The sequence below is a fragment of the Athene noctua genome, chromosome 15 (genome assembly GCF_965140245.1).
Source record: "Athene noctua chromosome 15, bAthNoc1.hap1.1, whole genome shotgun sequence".
Classification (NCBI taxonomy): Eukaryota; Metazoa; Chordata; class Aves; order Strigiformes; family Strigidae; genus Athene; species Athene noctua.
In genome coordinates this window covers 19604345-19625941 of record NC_134051.1, presented here as the reverse complement: position 1 = coordinate 19625941, position 21597 = coordinate 19604345, and the positions used below count along the sequence as shown (strand labels likewise).

The window sequence follows — 21597 nt, the reverse complement described above, 5'->3', positions numbered from 1 at the left end:
TATTATGCCACTGTCAATAAAATTCATAGTCAAGCTCTGTAGCTTTCTTTATTATTTTAGATTGTTCTCTAATTTTATTTATGCACATGCTTCGAACGACTAGACTGCTGCAGCGATTGCTTCCATTCTGCCTTGTAAATACTGTGCCTGGTTATACGCTGTCAGCAAATTTGCTGCATTAACTAACCCTCTATTACCTACCCCATCATCTCCTTCTCGCATCATCATCACGATCGTACCTCTTTCACCCTCCCCAGTGACACTTTCTTTCAGCTAAGTTCTTACACATACAAAACCGGTTGGTGAACTGGGTACACGGGAGAAATTCAGGCACCCTCAGATAGAACATTTTCTCCAAGAAGAAGCAGAAGGTTGAACTTCGCCCACGCAAAAAACTGTTGGTCAAAGCAGCGGTGCTCAACAGGTCATGGCAGCTGGCTGGAAGCAGCCCGAGGTAGCTGCTCCTTGGTTTAAACCCTGCCGGAGCTGCAGAGCTGCATCTTCACGGGCTGCCTGCCCGGAATTCACATTTCACCCGTGGACGCGTCCCCTCGCAGAGCCGTTGGGGAACGGGCACCCCTGGACTGCGCTGGCTGCGCCCGCTCCCCGAGGGAAACACAGGAGGGTGGTGGTGAGCAGCTCCAGGGGTTGTCCACCACAGAGCTGTCTGAGGGCCACGCTCTAGCTACATCTTCTGAGCTTCTGCTGTCCCCTCTGATTTCCACGCTGCTCCTACGAGCGAGGCAATCCCATCAGGTCACCTCCAGAATACGGCCAGTGTTAACCCCCCACTCTTGGCTTTAGCTTTAATACGTGTTTTGTTGAGCAAAAGGTTATTTGGGAGACAAGGTCTGGGTCACCTTCTCTCCTGCTTACTACATTTTTTTGGTTTATTCTTTATTCTTTTGTGTTCATTGAAGCTTGGTCTTCTTTGCTAAGGCCCTAGTTTCTGATTCTGCCAGCACGGGGACACAAAATAACACCTCTGCACTTAAAGACACATGTAACTGGGTTGGGAGCTGCTTTTAGCTGAAGGGTGGGTAAATCCTTAACACCCATCTATGAAACACCAGCTCTTCTCTTCCTGGCGGGCTCACTGTCTCTAGGAATCACCATCTTCCCAAGCGGGGAGGAGAGCTCCGGGTACCGTGTGCAGGGAGGAGTCCGGTCAGTGCCACCGGTGACGCTTCCTCCACACCCTGTCACTGCTGTCCTCGGAAAGGCCAAGTGTTCACGTGCCTCACAGGTGGGGTAGAAGAGGGAGATGTTTGCCAGCTGGGCCTGCTGGAGCCTTCCACCCCTGCCGCCTCCCTTTCCCCGGAGAGATGGTGGTGCTTGGAAGCTGTGGCCGTGGCTCCTGGCCTCTCCCACGTCTGGTGGCCTTCCTGCACCTCTTCCCGCTGGCGGGACTGGGAGGATGAGTGGAAGAGCCGTGGTGTGGGGGGCTTGCAGGGAAAAGCTCCACTGCTTGCACCGAGCAGGGGATTGACTCTGCTGCTGGAGGGGGTGGAAGCGAGGGCTCCCTGTGTGGGGCAGAGCCCTCCCGCAGCAGCCGGCAGGTCTCCCGGCGCGGGTGCAGGCTCTGCTGCTTCCCCGCTCCAACCGCCCTGGTCTAAGGAAAACAGGAGAGTTTGGGGTTTGGGAAGTGCTGCACTGGGTGGTGCTGGGCTGCACTGGGTGGTGTCGGGCTGTCAGGCACCTCTCTGCTGTGCCTTCGCATGCCTCCGAAGCACTATGGTCATACATGACATTAGAAAGAATGGAAACAACTACTCAAGGGCAAACAGCCTGCCCTGCATTCAGGCAGCTGCCAAAGATGGATCTTTGCAGTTACATTTTCACCACTGGGTAAACATGCCCTTCTGGGCAGCGAGCCCCAGATCTCTTTTCCCAGCAGCAGCGGCCACCATCTGCACCCTGCCAGCCTGGCACGCACGCGGGTCCTCCCGTCTGCAGTTCCCCATTAACTTTCTAATTAGGATTTTCATATAATCAGAGCGAGAGTATAAGCTGCAGGAGACAGAGAAATGTACTGACTAAAAATAGTTAAAAACGAGCTGGCGCCATTTCAACGTTTTCCATCCCCTCCACCCTTCCCCTTTATCTGCAGTTTGCTGTCAAGGCTTCACGCAAAATGAAGGCTTCAGCGTGGAGTTGGAAAGCCGACATGTTAGAAAATACTTTCTGCTTAGTGTCTGGGGAAAACAAAACAAGGGGCTGCTTTTTTAAGGTGACGTGAGAAGCGCGGGCCCGGGAATGTGGAGAATTTGCCGTCAATAACCCTCTGCTGCTTGTTCCATTCAGCATCATTATACAGAAAGAAGACGCTGTCACGAGCAAAACAGATCGTTTTCAAAATTGCACTTGACTTAAATAATCTAAATGAGCTGGTCTGACAGACAAGGGAAAACAGTCTTCTCGTTAACACAGAGGCTCTGTGTGTTACTCTGCTAGGAGGCTCCTCACCTTGTTCATTGTAGAGGCTTTATTTACAGGATTTAATAACAGCTCAGCCCATGTGAGAGGTGGCGATACAAGGTACCGAACAGGCAGCGCTTACTCATAAAAACAATGCTTGCCCAGGAGCTGCTTACTTAAGTCAACCAGACTACTTCTGTTAGCAGGAACCTTTGGGTCTCTAGGATCCTTCATTAGGAGGAAAACCCACAAATGACAAAGTTGGAAGTTGCTAACGGAAAGCGTTGGGCTCGCCTTCCGAACAGACCCAGAAACCAGCTAGCAAAATCCGATGCGAAGGCTCGTGATGAAAGAGCCGGTGCCCGTTTCGCAGGCTGCAGCAGCAAACAATCGTTAGATCTGTGCTCAGGAGGAGAAAATTCACTGCCTTGCCTCCAGGCTCCCAGCGCCTTCCCAGCATTATCACCGCTACGCAGAGCGATCGGAGCAGGGGAGAGCAGGCACTCGGGGTTATTAAATGAGAATTTAATCCTAGCCTTTAAATCAGCAAAAATTTACAAAAGATAAAGAATTTCCCTGTGTTCTAAAGCTAGTCCAACTTGCTTTCCCTGATCTGCGTTTGGGAAGGCTGCCAACTGCAAAATGGAATCGCTGAGCCTGGATTTCACTCTGCATCCAGCCAATTACGCTGTCCTCACATCCCGGTCTCTTAAGTGGTGCAGTGCAATAGAGGTTTCCAAGCTTTATTTATTTACCGGGGCTGCATTGCACTTCAAAAGAAAATCACCCCGATGGGTTTATTGCGTCTTTCCCTTTTTGCTGGTTCCTGCGCTCTGCGCTGCTCGGGCATCAGCCAACACAGCCCGGTCCCAGCTGCTCACGGGGCTGGGAGGGGAGTTTCCCCCGATCCGAAGGTTCCCCGTGAGACTCTGCCACAGCCGGGGGGTCCGGCCGCCGGGTCCCCTGGGCATCACCTGCCACTGCGGCTGCCTCGGCTGATTTTGCCCGCGCAGTCTGCCAGGTCAGCGTGCCGCCGTCTCTTCCACAGGCACGGTTCTTTCTAGCTTGCTTCTAGGTTTTTGTTAAGTAAAAAAAACAATTCCAGAAAGTAGCGGGGCATTATTTGGAGAGCTCACAGAGCTACAAACCCCTGACCTTCACCACCAGCAAGAGGATGTGGACAAAACATGCAGGGAAAAGCACTTCCCCCCTTCTCCCCCTCCAGTCCCAATCATTCGCCATGGACTCGCGCAAACACTGACGTTCACGGAGGAAATGGCTTCCCCCACCTTCAGCCCACCAGCTACACCCACGGCAGAGCTCAGGCCCTTCCGCCAGGTGAATCGGTGGGTGAGACGTGAGCCAGCTCTCCAGAGAAACCTCCGGAGCCACGCGATGGACTGGAGTGCTGGAGGGGCCACCAGGACGGGAAGACCCTCGAGGGCCAATGTGGGGGCCCGTGCTGCAGCTCTCCCCTTGGCCCCGGGGATGCACACCCTGCCCGCCCAGGTGCTGTTGTTTATGTATATTTATTCTGTCCTCCATCATGTTTAACACGAGTAAGCCTCTTCGTAATCAATGCTTATTGATCGTCTAACTCAACAACTGCCCTTTCTCAACACGGTACCACATTAACAGAAGATTCCACCTATTTCTTTTGCACTTCTCCCTGACAATAGCACAAATGATTTCTACTCCGCCACAGACTGCTGCTTTTTGTGCCGGCAATATTCTCTGGTTTAGGCTTCAGAAAGCGATTCATCTGCTGAATTTCCTAATTACGGAGAATAAAATGGGGCCGGGACAGACTTTATTGAGCAGCACTGTAGACCACAGCATGAGCTCTGGCACTTTTACCTCCTGGGACTGTCTCCAGGCGGGGAAGTGTCCTCGTGCATGGTCACGTCGGTGCTGCCAGCGTGGCACTTCAGCCATCGCCGTGCCTTGGCCACGGCTGGCACCTGCCACGGTCCTTCTGTGTGACTCCAAACTCCTGCGCTCCCGTTTCTCCCAGCTGTATGTGGCCCTTGCCAGCAACAGTGCATAAATATGATGCACCTTAATTTGTTAATGATTGCAAAGGTCACTGCGTGTCCTGAAGAGCAAAAAAATCCTAAAATGTGTCTTAAATAAGGTCTTACTGTAGAGCTTATTTCCTCTGCTATATAATTAACTGTCTCGTTCCAAGCAGGAGACATGCAAACAAGTTTAAGCTTTAGGAACAGTGACTTTAATCCTCAGGTCTATGCAGAATCTAGTCTCTGGTCCTGCTGGCCTGGGTTTGCTTCTCTCCATCCGTACAAATCCCAAGTGGCTTTTCCCACCTCTTGGAGACAGTGGCTGAGGTGTGAGGCTTAAATGCAGCAGCTGGTTACAGCCATCGAATGAAAGGAAAGATTTCGCATTGTGCTTTTGAATGCCAGCCAGCTAATCCCTTACCTGGTCAGAGACTGAGGCAGTCCTTTAAGGGCAGCCTGTTAGCCTAAAGAAGCTGCTCACATTTGTCCCAGTTATTACTTATTAATCAGTCCAGCCATGATCTAATATTGTGCATCTTCCACAGCAGGTAGGATGAGCTGTGAAGCTTTGGGCTGCGAGAGAAGGCACTGCACGGCGGGCTGCAATGAGTAAATGCACAACTTACAGGATCTGGAACGACAAGCACACACACCCAGAAGTGGCATGGTTCAGGGATTTGTGCCTGCGAACCCGCTCACTGCTGGCTCTGGAAAATGGCTCCGAGTCAGTGGCTCTGACCTGCTGAGGCGCAGGTGCTCTGCTTTTCCTTCACTTAAAAACATCTGTAAGTATGGATCTGGGAACCTGGGCAAAAAAATCCCCAAAGCCCCTATTTTAATTACCTGTTCCAAGTGGCTTTTCCAGGCTTGTCCCCGCAGCCCCGTTTGCTCCCTGCCCCTGCACAGCCACCTCCTCCATGGCAGGGCCCAGCGAGGGGCACGGGGCTCCGGCGCGGAGCTGCCAGCCCCGCACGGCTCCAGAGCGCCAAGGGAAGGGGAGAAAGCTGAGACACCCAGACCCTGCGCCCCAGACTTTGGTACCCAGCAGCTGATACACCAGAGACCTGAAATGTGGCTGCCTGGCTGCCTTTTAAATGGGTGATAAGCACCAGCTGCCCCCCATAGATCTTTGTTGGTATAACCCTAATTTGTTAATTATGGTGATTTTTCTCAGGCTTCCCTTTAAAGAAGACCTTCCAACCCTGGTTTTGTCTTGGCCATCATGAAGAAATGGGCCACACCTGCACGTTACCACTGCCTCTGCCTCCTCCCCAACTTCTGCTTTTCAGATCCAGTGCCCTGGCAGAGCGGTCCAGCCAGCAGCAGTGTCCCCCTCTGTCAGAGACAGGTTCTTCTCCTTTCGCTTTTAAAAAGATGGGCAGTGCTGGGCAAGGCTTTGCCTGGAAGCGAACCAAGCCTGCTTTGCACGTGTGCTCCAGGGAGCAGCCACGCAGCCTCTCTGACAGCCACTCAGGGCAGTTTGGGCTACCGAAGAGCTGAGCTGTGCCTGCCTCAGGTGCCTCTCTGCCCTGGTCCTGCCGGAGCCCCACCAGCTCCCCAGGTCACCCCCAGGCCTCAGAGGGAGCCGCGGGGGTGGCCGGAGAGGCCGAGCAGACACCTTCCCTGCGAGGACTCAGACGCAGCGCTGGAGAGGTGCCATCTCCCAGCTGGGGCGTAGCAAACCCATCTAGGCTGACACCGTGGCCCCAGTGAAACGTGTCATGGGAACTGTAATGCTGGAGCGGTTTGGATCTCCCCATAACGATGCAGTAAATCACTCAGAAGACTGTCTGAGGTTTAGCAAAATGAAACGTCTTTCCTGCGAGACCTTTGAGGCCAATAGCTCCGTGCCCGCTTCCAGCTGCAGCCGAGGCTGAAGCAGCCCCTGTCCCAGCCCCTGTCCCAGCCCCTGTCCCCCCGCTCCCCGGCAGCGGGCACAGGGCGCAGCACGGCCGCCCGAGCTCCGGGCAGACGGAGCTGTTCCCCTGCAGTTCAGCTGGTATTTTGATTTGCCGTCAAGAAATCGAGCCCAGACGCTCAGTGGGTCTGAACACGTTATAGATGGGGATATGCAAATCTCCCTAATTCCTCCCGGGCAGGAGAGATGTTTTGCTCCAGGCATCCACCGCATTAAAACGCTGCATCACGCTACTGGGTTTGTGCACATCAGCTGAGGAGAGTTTCAGTTACCTGGAGATTAGTTTTCAAAGCACACTAATTTGAAAGTGGTCTTGTCATGGTTGTTCAAATTACTCCCAAACACACCTGGAAATGTACCTATTTGGAATGTCCACATACCAGTGCCGCACGGCAGAGGGTCACAGTGTAAAACAGACTCCAGAGTTATTCGGATAATAGAGGAGAGACCTGAGATCTGCTGCTCTGGACCGGCACTGACACCTCTGCCTTCCCTGTCACCAGATGTGCTGTGCACAAAGCTACTTCATTCCAAGTCTGACTTGACAAAAATAGCAGATTATGTCCCAAGTATTTAATTCATTTTTGCCTATTTGCATTGGCATCTCTTGCAAAAGGCCTATTTTTTTCACTTGGGCTTTTTTAAAATAAGCTGCTCTTCGTTTTCCCTACAGACTTTCTAAGATCAAAACTGAAAAACTCTTCCTTTTTCAGCACTCTGCAAAGCAAATACCTTGCTCAGAGACAGGCTGCTGTGGGTTTTTGAGAAGAGGACTTTCAGTTCGCTGTAAATTCTGTATTTTCACAACAGATCAGTTTTTGCCTTATTAAGACTATCTGCCTTGAATCATTGAAACTAAACAAAAAGTAAAGGCTGCTCTTAAATTCATGGGGGTTTTTTTTAATACAACCAGGGCAATTCTGGCCTGTTCCACTTGGGCCATGCTGGTTTCTTTTGCAGCAGTTTGGGTGCTGGTGGGTGGCACCCGGGGGGCTGGGTCCCCGGGACAGCCCCCGGCTCGTCGGGCTCCTCTCTGGGGGCAGCTGCCCACCCGCCGCGCTCCAGCCGCCGTGCCCATCGCTCCCTTGGGCCTCCCAGGGCTGGAAACCTTCCTCTTCCTCCTCCTCCTCCCCCTGCTGCTGTCAGGGGACTGGCTGCCCCGCTCCTACTGCCTTTAGCAGAGGACAGGTGGCTCCTGGAGACATTTTATTTCTGGATGAGGCTTCTACCCTTAACAAAGTCTTCACTGTTCTCCAGTCATCCTTTTCCTCCTGCCTCACTTGATGCTCTGAGAGCTCTGTGGAGGCCCCGGGGAGCACCAGGACCTCACCATTGCCCCTTCTGGGGCCCCCTTTTGTGTCCCGTCCTGGGGAAGGTCCTCACGGAACATGTCAGCCAGAGCCAAGGAACACAGCGCCTGGAAACCAGCGTCTCCACTAAACCTGCATCAATAAACCTATGCATGCACGTGCAGCCTTTTGCATATATGCATACTTAAGCAGCTGTGTAATATCATCCCGTTTTCTAAGTCTTGAACTCCCCTGGAAGCAAGGATGGATACTGCAATTAACGGATCACACCCTCCAGCAAGTTGGCTTCAACCCTCCTCCCTCGGCAGGAGCAGGCAGCCGCAGGAGGGAAGGAGCAGGAAGCTGGTGGCAGGATCCTGGCTTCGGGCTCCTTTTTCACTCCAAACAGCTTTTCCCCCTGCCCAGGGCCTGGGGTCTCAGCTACTGGGCTTTGCAGTTCAGCAAATCCAGCTGTACATGGGCCTCGTGCTCTGAAAACAGCACACTGACTGCGAAAGAAAATTTAAGCTACGCCTAGGTAGTGGGAGAGAGAAAGGAAATGTCTCCCCCCCACTTGCTCCTGCCCGTCCGACACGCTGCAGCTGGCGCAGACCCATTTCCACAGGCGTTTAGCAGCGATCTGCCGGCTGCGGGCTTTTCCCCGAGCGCAGGTAAGAGCCAGCTCCGCCGGGCAACTGCCCCTTGGCTGGGGGCAGAAAAAAAGCAAAGAAACAAAGTGTTCTCGCCCGGATTAAACCACATATATTTCTGACCAGCTATTTCACCAATAAAACAAAGGCTGCTTTGAAATGGATGCCTGGCCTGGCCGGCTGCCAGCGCCGAGCAGGAGACAAAGGCTGGGAATACAAATGTGGCGCTGGAAGTGGCGAGCCAAGGATGCCTCTGCGGCAGGGAGAGCGCGTTGCCATGGAGACACGGCGGCCAAACCGGGGGAAGAAAGGACCCGCGCTGGGATGGACTAGGAGACACCGGAGACATGGGGGCCAAGAGACAGGGGCACTGGTCCCCCCAGCGCCCAGCTGAACCCCCCGGAGAGGGGGGTTGCACCCAGGAGGCAGGACCAGACGCTCTCCGTCACGCCGGTGCCTGGGCTGTCCCGGCGGGCAGAGAAGGGGCTTCTCAGAAAGCAAATGTGCTTTAAACAGAAAGCTGGAAACTTGGGGCTTCTCGTACGGCTGCCGAGCACGGGGCTGGGCCCATGAGGGGCCCCATCACGGTCTTCATCTGGGCTCCCTGGACCAAGGGGCCAGGCAGGAGAACAGGGTGGCCTGTCCACGAATAGGTCGGCCATACGGCAGCTCTCACCTGGGCAGAGCAGAGCAGAGGCTCAGCTTGGAGGAAAAGCACTTTCTCCACACTGTGCAGCTCCCCGGGTGTACAGCAGAGAAGGAAGGCTGCCGTGTCCCCGCAGGAGAGCTGCGGCAGAGCCTTAGGATGGGGCAGAGTGAGGGCAGGGCAGGCGGGAGAGGGGCCATCCTCCGGGAAAACCCCATCTCAGTGTCACACTGCGGGTGGAAAAACTACGGGGAACAGGAGGTGAGCCCTGAACACCTTGAGGATTGTGACCAAATCCGAGTTTTATACATTGAGATCATTAGAAAGGCAGGTTTTAGTCTGTTGTAGCCATGGGTTAGGTGGTTATTAGCTTTGCCCCGGAGCTGTATAAACACACCCGTTGGGTGCTCCGATACCACCGGGAGAGGCAGAGAGGGCAGCAGCCTCACGGGCCGCCCAAGGGAGAGCTTCCCAAGGGCAAAGCCTCAAGCAGCAGCAAGTGTTTAAAGGTGAGATATAGGAATCCCACAGGGGACTTCCCAGAGCTGAGAAGGGAGCTTTTCCAAGAGCTCCCCGGAGCCCAGCAAGGCCCTGCCTGGCTGGTGGTGGGTGCTGCGGCGCAGGGGGCCGACGGGCGCAGCCTGGACGGTGCGCGGGCTGGGGGGGGGGCTGGAGAGTGCTGCAGAGCAGTCTCGGTGGCAAAACCACATCCACATCCTCTCTCAAACGGCAGAATTTGTCACTGCGTTGCCAGTGCCGTCGCCGGGGAAGCGTTATGTGCTGCCTAAGCAGATTAGAGATGTGTGTGCACCCACAGCCCGCACGGCTCCCGGGGCTGTTGGCTGGTCTCAGGAGAGGAGAAGCAGAATGAAGCCTTCAAGCAGACAGTGAAAATCGGGGGGATCCGAGGCAGAATTCTCTTCCCCATCAGTGCAAAAGCTGGGGGGAGGGGGGGAGGAATTGCTTTAATCAGTTAATGTAGCAGGCACAGACCCTGCCAGACTGAGCACACCCAGCCCCTGCAGTGCCCTCAGATTATCTGCGCAGAGATGGAACAGTGGCTGCGCAGGATGATTTCAACAAATTTTGGCCGACGGGCTGCTCATAAATGGTTTGTGGCGATGAACACAATTTGTGTGTCTGATACCGGCGCTGGGTGATTCTTCATTTAAAGCACAGAAACTGCTCCTGTGTCCTGTCCGAACAGCTGCGAGTCCACAGAAACGGCTCCTGTGTCCAGCGGGGACGGGGGCTGAGGCACCGGGCGGGCGGGCAGAGCGTGGGGTCCCCCCACTGCAGGCTGGAGCACCCCCTGCCCTCACCTCTGCCTGCCCCAGGCCCGCAGCGGGCAGGGGCTAAAGCCAGCAGAGACCGACGTGGTGCAGGGGACAGAAGGGCCACCCAGAGCTCTGCTCCAGGGCAGCACCCACCACCAAAGCTGTGCCAGCAGCATCCCCGGCGGCCGGGAGAGCTCCTGGACATCACCCTGCCGAGCCCCAAGGGCCAGACCCCCCCGCTGCTGGGGTGGACCCTTCACCACGGATAACTCGGAAGTGAATGAGAAAATAAATCCCATGCGCTTCCCATAAATCCTGAAGCTCTCACCGGTTTCGCAGAGCAGGGAAGGGAGCAGGAAACAAACCATCATTTTTTAAGCAATGGGAGGCACTCAGGTGCTGCCGTGATGAGGGCTATATAAATAGCTAGAAAGACAGATTAGACAGAACAGAGCACATTGTCAGCACACGACAAATAATAAACGAAGGATAAGAATCCCCAGGGAGGCGCTTTTCTAATAAATGACATTTTGATCTATAGCTTTAACAACACGTCCCAAGCCATCACGTGCTGAATTGGGAAAAGGAAACCCGTAACCTGCCTTGTCAGTCCTGGAGAGGGTCAGAGCCGCATAAATACATCTGCCTGGAAGGGAATGAAGACATTGACAGTGCTTGCGCAGTGACCATCCCACCAGAACTCCTTGTCAGCTTTACCACTGCTAGAAATACCCAGTTAGCTTTCTATTTTCAATATTGAACTGCTCGTGCTCCTGCGGCTGCTGTGGGCAGAGGAGCTGGTGCAGCCTGGCCCCGTGCTCCCTTTTATTCCTGCCCCTGCGGTCTCTGCAACACGTGGTGAAACAAGAGCAAAAGCAACCCGAGTGTCCTCACAGGTTAAGTGTAATTAACTCCTCCTGGCTGCAATCTGGAGGCAGGTATTTTTCCATTTAAATGAAGTCCACGCTATCTCTGCGAAGGTGCTGAGAGTCCCCGTCGTTTCCAGGTGGTTGTGATAAACCAGGATTGCCATGGCCGGGGAGGCCACAGAGCCCCGGCCCCGCCAAATCAACCAGCCAACACCTTCTCCCAGCCCTGTTAATAGCGGCCTGCGATCGGCCATCTCTGGGACTCATTTGCTCTCGTGTAGCAATCAAAACTTAATTTGTCTTATTTTAATTAAAGCTAAAAAATTCAGTAGCCTTCCATTTCTCTCATTGCTTTGCCGGGAAGAAAAAGTAAGGCCAGGAGAATAAAGTGACAGGATGGAAAGAAAAGCCTTTGAAATAAACATGCGCTGGTTCTGTTGGCTTTTATTTAATATGTGGCCCTTTTCCTAAAAGAAATAATTATGTTTCAAAACCTCCTTTCCCTGTTCAGAGAGCTGCCTCTTTCCACATTAATGCTATTTGCATGCACCATCTCCTCCTACCCTTCAATAATTTAAACCTTCATTTTTTATTCACTCAGTTGTCAGATTCATTTACATACCATATATCTATATTTAACACTGAGTTTGCTCGCCTTTTTTTTTTTTAAAACGGGAAATAGATTTCCCTTCTAATTTAACAACATCTCGGGGAGCGGCTGGCTGTGAAGAGAACATTACTTAACGTTTGTGTCACTTAGCAGAGATGCTGAGCAGGGGTGTGATGGTTCCCGTCCCTTCGCGGGGGGAAACGGCCTCGTGCCTCGGCCCGGGCCGGGGGCGCCTTGGCCCGGGAGCTCCAGGCTGCGCTCAGATATTTCCTGTGGTTTGACGACTCTGCCTTTATTAATAGCTCCATGCAATTAACGTGATTGCTGTGAAGGCTTTTTATTAATTGCTGGTTTTGTTGCGGGCGGGCTGGGGGGAGGAACGCGAGAGCAAGAGCAAGAGCATCGGCGTCCCATGAGCTGTGAAACCCCCGCGGGGGGCTGCTCCGGCTGCGGCCCCCGCCCCGGGGGGGCCCACGCTGGCCTGGCCCGACCGCCGAGGGAGCCCAGCCGGGGCTGGCACGGGCCCTGGCACCGCAGGCCCGGGGCTGGGGGCCGCAGCAGCCAGCGGGGCGGGAGGGCCGGCAGCGAGCCCCCGCGCGGGACGAGCCTCGGGAAGCTCCCGCGTGTCCGCGGGCATCCTGCACCCGCACAGCTCGGGGGCGGCCGCCTGTCAGTGGTGGGGGGCGTCTGACCATCTCTGCCATAAATTCCCTCAGAAAGCCGAGGGGAATCACCAAGCCAGGGCTCAGCTGACGTTACAGCTTCTCCCGCCCGAGAGCGTCTGGCACATCCCCACGCGCGCGGCGGTGCCGGAGCGCCGGGATCAGCCGAGTCTGACGCGTTGGAGCAGACTCTGCCCGCCACAAGCGAGGGGAGGCAACGGGGGGGACACAAACCAGGCTCCTGCGGAAAAGCAGGGAGCAAGCCCGAGCGGCAGCGCCCGCAGCGGGTGCCGTGCCGAGACCACGGCGGCATCCGCCATGGCGAGAGCCCTGAACCCGCCGTTCCCCCCACCAGCGGCAGCCTGCGCTCGCTGGGAGAGGCGGGAGCCAACGGCCCCTTTCTCCGTCCTGCCCGGGCTTCGCTCTTGGGCCACCCTGACCTAAGCACCGCGGGCCCCTCAGGCAGCACCCCGGGGTGCTGGGATCCAAACGCGTGTCGGATCTCTCCCGTAAGCGCAGTGTCGTGGGAGCAAAGGGTGATGTTCCGCGTGGATAGGCTTAAGGCCTATGGAAAATCAACAGTATTAAAGGCAATTTGGAATTTCTTATTCGTGGGGACACGAATAAGAAAGGGGGAAATCAAAGAGTCGGTCACTGAGAAGAGACTCAGATCCCCCTCCCTCATTTTCCACATTACTAGAAAAAACACTGAACTGATACCAGACAAATGAGCCCTCTGGACCCAGTTTTTCCAGTTAATGAGCTCCCCGTGCAGCTCTTCCCCGGAACGGAGACTCCCAGCACCTACCCCTTGCCACAGCCCCTAACGAGCAGAGCCGCCGCCATCTATCTCAATACCTGCAGAGGCGATGGCTCCCCCCGGCGCTCAGGATTTACCTGCCACCCCCGGCAGGAGCAGGGCGAGCACAAAGGGCTGCCCTCAGCCCCTGCCCCATGCTGGCAGGACAGGCAGGACAGGAGGGCAGGCAGGGCGGGCAGGATGGGCAGGGCTGGCAGGATGGGCAGGATGGGCAGTGCAGGCAGGACAGGCAGGACAGGAGGGCAGGCAGGGTGGGCAGGATGGGCAGGGTGGGCAGGGTGGGCAGTGAGGGCAGGGCTGGCAGGACGGGCAGTGTGGGCAGGATGGGCAGTGCGGGCAGGGTGGGCAGTGAGGGCAGGGCAGGCAGGGCTGGCAGGACGGGCAGGATGGGCAGTGCGGGCAGGGCAGACAGGCCCAGCCGGGCTCTGCACCCTTGGGGCTGCACGAGGGACCCGCAGCCTCCCCAGGCGGGCCGGCCCGGCAGCGCTCTGAGCCGGGGCCGTGCTTTGGCCGGCGAAGGGGCAGCTCTGCCAAGGGTGCCGCAGGGCCCTGGCACCGGCCGGCGCTGGAGGAGCTGGGACGGGTCAGAGGCAGCTTCTGGCCTCTCCCAGGCCTCCAGCATCAACCCGCAGCTGAGTCGGTGTGTTTGCCTGGTTCGGAGTAACCTCTTGTTTCAGGAGGAAATTGCTTTTCTCGCCCCCAGGAACCTCTTCGCAGTCTTCGTCGGGAGATTTCAAATGGACGTTAGGGTGTTATTGAAATTCTCCCTTGTAACTGCCCTCCGCAGGGCTGCGGGGAGGGAGGCGCGGGACGTGCAGGACGGGGCTCCCCACTCGCATCTCTCCGCTACTATTATGCTTAAATTAACAGGGATTTTTTTGTAAATTGAAGACTAATTTTCTCTTGGGAATAGATCATTAAATTACAGAATACTAATGAAAATTTACAGCATCTGGAGAGGGGGCGGGGGCAGAGGGAGCATTTTGTTGGGTTTTTGTCCTTTTTTTTTTTCCTGGCCCAACTGGCCGTGGCTGCAGCTGGAGGAGGGGAGCTGCCGCGTCCCGGTCCAGGAGCACGGAGAGATGGAAACATCCCCGGGGGCTTGGAGGATGGGACCCACAACCCCCCAGGCCCCCGAGAAACGCGCAGCGAGGCCGGAGCTGGGCTGCCCGTCACCATCCTCCTCCGCGGGGGCTTTGCGGCAGCGTGGGCTGCCTGCGCCGGGGGCTCTTCGCCGTGCCCATCACCCCTCGCCAGCCTGCCCTGGCGCAACCATGACCATCGCCCTGGCAACGGCGCTGGCTGGGGATGCAACGCATCGGGAGTTATTAAAGAACAGCGCCTGCACTCGCCGGCCGTATTTTTCCAGTCGAACTCAATTTCTTCGGAGCAATGAGGCTCAATAGATCTGGGAGTGTGGAAGCGAGGAGCAGCCTTTTGGGGAGGGGACACTTGGGAGCATTATGTCTGGGGGGCTCGGAGTGAGGAAATGCAGATTTCTTTATTGCTTTGATCATACATAATTTAAATATTCAAACTACTCTGGAATTCATTGAATTATACATGAATTGCACAGGCAGCATTTTTGTAACTCCTGAAAGGCATTAATTTTTTTTTTTCTCTCCCTTTAAAACCTTGTCTAAACTTAAATTTTTAAAAAAATTTTTTCAAAATCCGAATCAGTCACATCACAAATCACCTTGAAAACAGCACCCACGCCGGACGGTAATTCCGTTGAATTAATGAGGGATTTGGTGATCGCAGTTTGCTGTTGGCTGTAACTTAATGCATTTTACAGCAGCGTTCAGGGCCAGTCTAGCACGGTGAGAAACCTCCTCTGAGCCCGACCTCTGTGTCGGGGTGCTCCAGCACCAGCCAGGGCAGCAGCTGCTGTGGGTCCCCCTCCAGCAGCGGGGCTGCACCCCCAAGTGTGCCCCAGGGCTCTGTCCCCCCGCCTTTGGGTTTGTTTTGGGACAAAAAGCTCAGGGAACACTGGTTGTGCAAGGGGCTGAGCACAGGGCCGGGTATCCCAGGTGGTGCTGAGCCCCGGCCCGGGCCGGCGAGGCCGAAGAGCAGCCCCCAAGCCAAAGGAGGTTCTCCCTCAGCCAGTGACCACAAAACCAGAACCCCTCCCATTCCAGGAGCCAGAGCTGGGGACACTAATCCCAGGGCTGGGTGTGGATTAATTTCTGTCTGTATGACTGGAAAAAACATGGCTGTCTAAAAGTAACCAAGGCCAGAAGCGTTTCAGACGGACTCACAGGGCTGCTGTGGCTCCGGCTGGTTCTTCACGCTGCACCGAGAGCCACGGACGGATCCAAAATGCTGCCGGTGCCCGGCCAGCGCCCGCCCCGCGCCCACTGCCACCGCCCTGCCACCGCTGCCGCTGAGGGGCCTTCTGCTGGGCCGGAGGGTGAAAGCGCAGCCCCGCTGCCACCAGCTCGGGGAAGGGAGAGACCCCGGGCCAGCGGGTGACCGAGCCTCCCCGGACACACCAGCCCTCCTCCCTGCTCCCATTTTCCATGGCACTTTCCGTCGGGAGCGCGGGATGCGCCGCGTGCGTCTGGCCCTCGGATGGCAGCTGGAATCTGCCGCTTGGCCAAGCCGCCAGATGTTTCAGGGCGGGAAGGAATGTCACCAGATGTTGCTCTGCAGATTGCTGCGAACATGCTGCCGGGCTGGCAACACAGGCACGGCAGAGCCGCGAGGGCCACTGACAGGCAGCTCGTTGCCTTCCACGGGCAGGGAGGGATGCGGGGCCGGGAGAGCGCCGGGGTTCCGCCGGCAGCCGGGGCCCAGCCTGCTGCTTCTCCTCCGGCCCCGAGCTGGATTCCCTCACGTGGAGAGAGCAGTGCTGCTCTGAGAACCATCCCGGGTCTGCTGAGAACTGGGACTACACACAGCTCTTCCTCTTTCCCAGGAGGTGCTGACATGCAAATGCGGGACCAGACGTAATTTTTCCTGTTGCACCTTGTTTTGCTTCCACAGGTCCCGCCTGGTCCATGGCGGCGCCGTGCAGCTGCTTCCCAGGAGAGTCCCATGGGAAGCGGCTGCGGGTCCTGGTCAGCGGGGACTGAGCTGGGACACGTGTTTGCTGGCCAGGAGAACACAAGGCGTACAGCCCAGCGAGCCAAAACCTGCCCTGCCTCTGCCACGTGGATTAAAGCCCGAGTGAGACACACTTTCCCCTGGCCTGGACTGAGAACATGCCCTCTCGTTTCTGTCAGAGCCCGTAACGAACCTCCCAGGCAGGGGTGAAGCCAGGCAGCGCCTCTGTGTCACACAGGAGCTTCGTTTCCAGGGCGAACATTTTCCAGCCCCAGAAAGCTCTCTGGGGAGCAAGCGAGAGCCTGGAGGAGAAGCAGAGATACGCGCAGCCCTGTTTGCAGTCTCTCCCTAGTTAGCTCACTCTTCATTATCCTTCGCTACCCTTTTAATTTCTCTCTAAACTCAACCAGCTATTGCTGTTCAAACTGAAATAATTAATTGGAACAAAATTGCCACTGTAGGAGAAAAGAATGATTAAACCCATCCAGCGGACAATGGGGCAATCATAGCCTAAGCATCTAATTACAGGGTTAGAGAGTGTGGATGCGGGGATAATAACAGAGCCTTTTGTAAACTGTGTGGCTGGATGAGCTGGGAGGAGGGTCTGTGTTTGACTTCACTCCAGGTTTAGCGCATGAGTCCTGGAGTAAGGATACAAACGCAAGAACGAAAGATCATTAGGGAGTGAATACCCGCAAGGGTCTGCTGGAGACACAGGAGCAGCGGGAGGCACGAACACGGCCCGGCACAGCTCCGCGCCGGCCGCACACCGGGGTTGCCCAAGGTGAGAGCCACTGCGGGAGGCCCGGGGACATTGGCCACCAGGACTCTTATGTGTAGGAGCACAACTAATGGTGCGTTTCACAGTAAATTGTTAAAGCACATCGCACACGTGTGTGCCTACCTGTGTCCGTGTACAGAGGGTCACCCGTTAAGAGATACCACCAGGAATCGCACTCTCAGGAGGTCCGCGTGGAGCACGACAGCCCAGCGAGGCCACGGCCCTCGCCAGGGCTTGTGCCACAGGGCAAGCTCGCTCCAAAACCCGGCGGCATCCCCCCCGTTGCAGCAGGAGATGGGGGGTTGCCCTCCCTGGTAACGCAGCCCGAGCGCTCCCGGCCGCGTCCCTGCGCTCCCATCGGGCGGCAGCGAGGAGAAGCATCGCCGGCGAGGCCTCCCCGGGCCGCTTTTCCTTTCTTCGTTGCAGCCTGCCTGGTTTGGGTCCCACCACACAGACTCGAGGTGCCGTGACGCCCGGCCCCGCTGTTCAGTGAGCCTGGCTTGGGGGAGCCGGGACCAGCGAGGCGCGTCTCAGCCAGAGGCGGGGCAAAGCGGGACCAGGGCAGCTGGGCGTTCTCTACGGTGTGAAGATGGCGAGAAACAAACAAGTGCTCTGGGATATTCTCTGCAGCAAAGGGAGCTCGCTGGTCTGGGAGACCTCCCTGCGAGCAGCCGGACAAGTGCTGGCGCAGGGGCACGGGAGGAAGCTTTATCATGGGACCCCCAGGGATTTACGGACACGGAGCTGCAAAAGAAGGGAACGGGAACACCCCAACGTCGCGCAGGTGATGGGACACACACCTGAGTCCTGGCCCGCGGGGACCCCCGGGCCCCGCGCTCCTCCCGCCATCCCCGCGTTCCACGGCCCCGCGCTGAACCCAGCGCCCCGGGTGCGGAGCGAGGTCACTCCCCCCGAGGCGGGGGGCGATGGAGCGCTCGCCCAGCCGCCGTGCTGGCCCGAGGTCAGGGCCACCAACCACCTCGAGATGGTCCAAGCAGCAGGAAAACCAAAGAGAAACCCTTTGTTTGGAGCTGCTGTGCCCCGCCAGGCCCCCACAGGAGCCCAGTGACCAGCGTGGCTGCCCCTCCCCGCACCCTCCCTGCACCCCCCCATTAAAACACATTTAGCAGCCAATCAGGGACCTGTGACTTCCCTTAATAAAGACATTTTTCATCTCCCCAATCTCAATGAGAGTGAGTTTAAAGTGGCGTGAAATTGCAAACGGTCACGGTGCGGTAGTGGTGGAGGCTTCCCCAGGTATCCCGGCAAATGGAGTTCCAGCTGCCCAAAGCATATAAATCTTGAGCAACTCCGAGTCGCTCTGAGTAATAGTTCATTTTCTGATTTAATTTTGACTGTGACCAGAGCTTCTAAAAGGCATTTTCAGCAATGGGCTTGTCCCAGGGGGAGGGGGGCTCAGTCCCAAGAATTGAATGTGGACTAAAGGAGGCTCCTCCCTGGCCATGGCCCAGTCCCCGGGGCAGGACCACCTCGGGCAGGTTTCACTCACGCCGAGTTCCCCGGTGCCTCCCCGGCAGAGGTGGGGAGCGGGTTGGGGATCGTCCGCACCACGACCCGAGCACCGTGCTCCGACGTGGGGCAGGGCACACGCGTCCGTCCAAACTCAGCACAGATCCCCCCGCCAGGGAAGGGCTCCCCGTTGCATTTTTTCCCTCCCGGTGAGTCCTGTTGTCAGGAAGGAGGTGTAGGACTCTGAAACACAGCACAGGCTACTTCAGACACCTGATGAGAAACACAAACGCTGCTTTTTCCCGCAGATGACGCTGTGCCCGCAACCGGGAAAGGCTCAGGCGCCCTTTTGGGGTTTCCTCTGCCCCCCACGGCCGCTTCCCCGTGGGGTGGCACAGCCCCGCTCCCCACGCGTGGGGCAGGGCTCTCACCTCGGGGCTCGGTCCCACTTGCCCCAGCCGCCCCAGCCAGAGGCAGCCCCGGGGCCATGCTGCTGGTGGAACCCCCCGGCGAGAGCCCAGGGCTGCGGCACCACCAGCGCCTGCCCTTGGCTGCTGGAGAGGGGGATTCACCCTCCCCATAGCTCCAGCACAAACAAATAAATACGCATCAGGGCCTGAAGAGAGAGCTCGGCGGTAAGAAGCCTGGCTGCCGTGTCCCAGCCCGTCCTCCTTGTGCCTATTTTCGGCTGATTCTGCCCCATTTCCCCACCGCGCTGCCGGGCCGTCGCGTTACCTGCGCACGGTGCCCCCAGGCTTCCCACAGCCCCCTGTACGGGGGGACACGGCACCAGCGCCGGCGGCTTTTGGCAGCACTGGGCCATCCCGCCTGCCGCGCCGTGTCTGCCATTTCATGCGGTTCTGCACGCCCGCACACACAATAGCAAACCTTGCCCGGCGTGCAAAGAGCGCACGCCCCGTCCCCCGAGCTGCTGGCGGGGCCTCTGCCCATCTCCCGCGCGGGATCCCCATCCCAGTTAATGCACAGTTTGGCCAGTACAAGCGCGGGGACTTTGCTGGCCATGCTGGGGTGGAAGCAATGAGCCTCCTTGGCCCCGTGCGGCGAGCCCGAGCCTGAGGGCAGGGCCCGAACGGCTGCAGACAGACAGACGGACAGACAGAGATCCGTGACAGCGAGCTGGCGGGGCTGCGCGCGGCAGGCTGGGTGCCAGCCGCAGCCAGTGGCATAATTATAATCGAGGTCCCGTGCAGCCAAGCAGCCGCAGCTGACCCGTTGTGTGTCGCTCCCGCCTGTGAGTGTGACCGTGCAGCAAAACATCCCCTTGCTGCTGCTTCGGCCCACGACGGCCCGCGGCACGGGGACGCGTCAAAGCACCACGAAAGTTTTGGGTTTCACTCCAGGGTGCAAGAGCAGCGCTCTGGAAACGTCAGAAACTTGAGTGGGATCTTGTCCCTGCTTCCCTCAGCAGGCCGTGATGTGAGGGGACTGCCTGGAGCAGCTTCTGCCCACCTTAATTCCACTGGGTTTGACCCTGCACCCCGCCAGCTCGCTGTCCTGGGTCCCCCAAGGCGCGTGAGTGACCCCCACCCAGTGAGACAGAAAACCCAGGTGGGTCCCCCAGCACTGACCACTGCCCTGAGCCCCCGGCGGGGTGCTGGCAGGCCCCCCACCAGCGGAGCAGCATTTCAGCGAGAAGGGCTCTCAGATGCTCCCCGAGGGGTTAGTGAGGCTCAGAGGAGCCAGGACTGTGTCATCCCCCCCAGTTCCTGCTGTTCCCACTGAAGGAATAACTTGATGGGTAAATTGCAACTCAAGATCTCGAAGCATCACTGGGAGGACAGGACAATACCCCGTCACCAACGGGATGTTTGTGTGACTGCCGGGGCTAAATTACATGAAAAAGCAAAGAAACAAACCCTTGCAATCAAACTCGTGACAAGAAGGAAAGAAACAGCCGGAGTAAAATCAGTGTACATGCAATCAAGCAGCAACCATTGGGGAAGAAAAAGCAGCCGCCTTACTGTTCAAAGTCTTCTTGCACCAGAGGGTGGAAGGGCTCTTCTTGGCACTTAAAGGACGGTGACTCTTCTTTGACCTTAATGGAAACAAAAGACAGAAGAGGTTTCAGCTCCGCTGTGACGCCGGGAGCCGAGCTCTGAGAGCGAGAGGCAGAAATCGAGGGACAGGCTCCTCTGGCCCCACGGGAAGCCCGGCAGAGCTCGGCTCCGCTGCGCAGAGGTTCGGTGATGCTGAGCTGGGGGACCAGGTCCCAGTGCTGGCTGTGACACGCCGAGGGACACAGGTCACGGCCGGCCGGGGAGGGTGAAGCCCCAACACAAGATGGGGAGGCTGCTGCTTTTGTCAAAAATCTGGCTTTCTGGGGATCTTTTCACACCGCAGCAAAGCTGCAAACACTTTGTTCTGTCTTCACACCGTGCAGACCAACAGCAGCTCATGGGGACGTCGCCTGTGACAGGTTAAACCCACTGTGTGAACCCCCGCCCCGCGGGTGCCGCAAGCCGGCGGCGCGGGGCCACGCTCAGCACGGTTTAGATCCTGTGCTTGGAGCTTGTGAAAGGAAAATAAAAATGAGTTACAGGAACGACTTCATTGATACGCTTTTTAAGGAGTTCAGTGAGTCAGATGAGTCTCTGTGATTTATTTTAAGGGTAATTCATCCTTGCGGTGCTAAAAGCGAGAGCAGCCGCCCTGCGGCCGTGGCCGGAGCCAGCCCCGCTCTCCTCTGCCCCGCTGCCTCGTGGCTCCCTGGCACGCAAAGTGCAGCGTATGGAATTGTATTTTTCCCCTGAATGCTCTGGAAGAGAAGGAATGAGACCGAGTCCAAGCTACAGATTTTGCTGCCTGGTCTCAGAGCCAGCCACCTCCATCCAAGAACAAACACAGCAACAGAACAGGCCTGCAACTGTAATATATACAGCCTAATTAATCACATTACTCATGAAAATATATTGGTATAATTAATAACACAAGGCATCTATATTGGCCTCTGTGGCGCAGCAAATTATGAGGCAGTAATACTTGGACGTGTTGACCTGGATTTCATACATAATCCATCAAGCCATTCCCGCCAGATCGGGTCTCTAGAGACACGAACAATACAGAAATGATAATTAAACAAAAGCAAGATGGACAGCAATAG

The 21597-nt window shown here is 56.7% G+C and overlaps 1 protein-coding gene across 4 annotated transcripts in view; it reads right to left on the bottom strand.

The window, feature by feature from the left end:
• TNRC6A (trinucleotide repeat containing adaptor 6A) overlaps nucleotides 1-21597 on the bottom strand; it is a 95010-nt gene that overhangs the window by 52583 nt on the left and 20830 nt on the right. For all 4 annotated transcript variants that reach the window (XM_074919485.1, XM_074919489.1, XM_074919484.1 and 1 more), the window contains exon 2: nucleotides 20459-20532. The gene's annotated coding sequence lies outside the window, so the exon portion shown is untranslated. The remainder of the gene's footprint in view (nucleotides 1-20458; nucleotides 20533-21597) is intronic.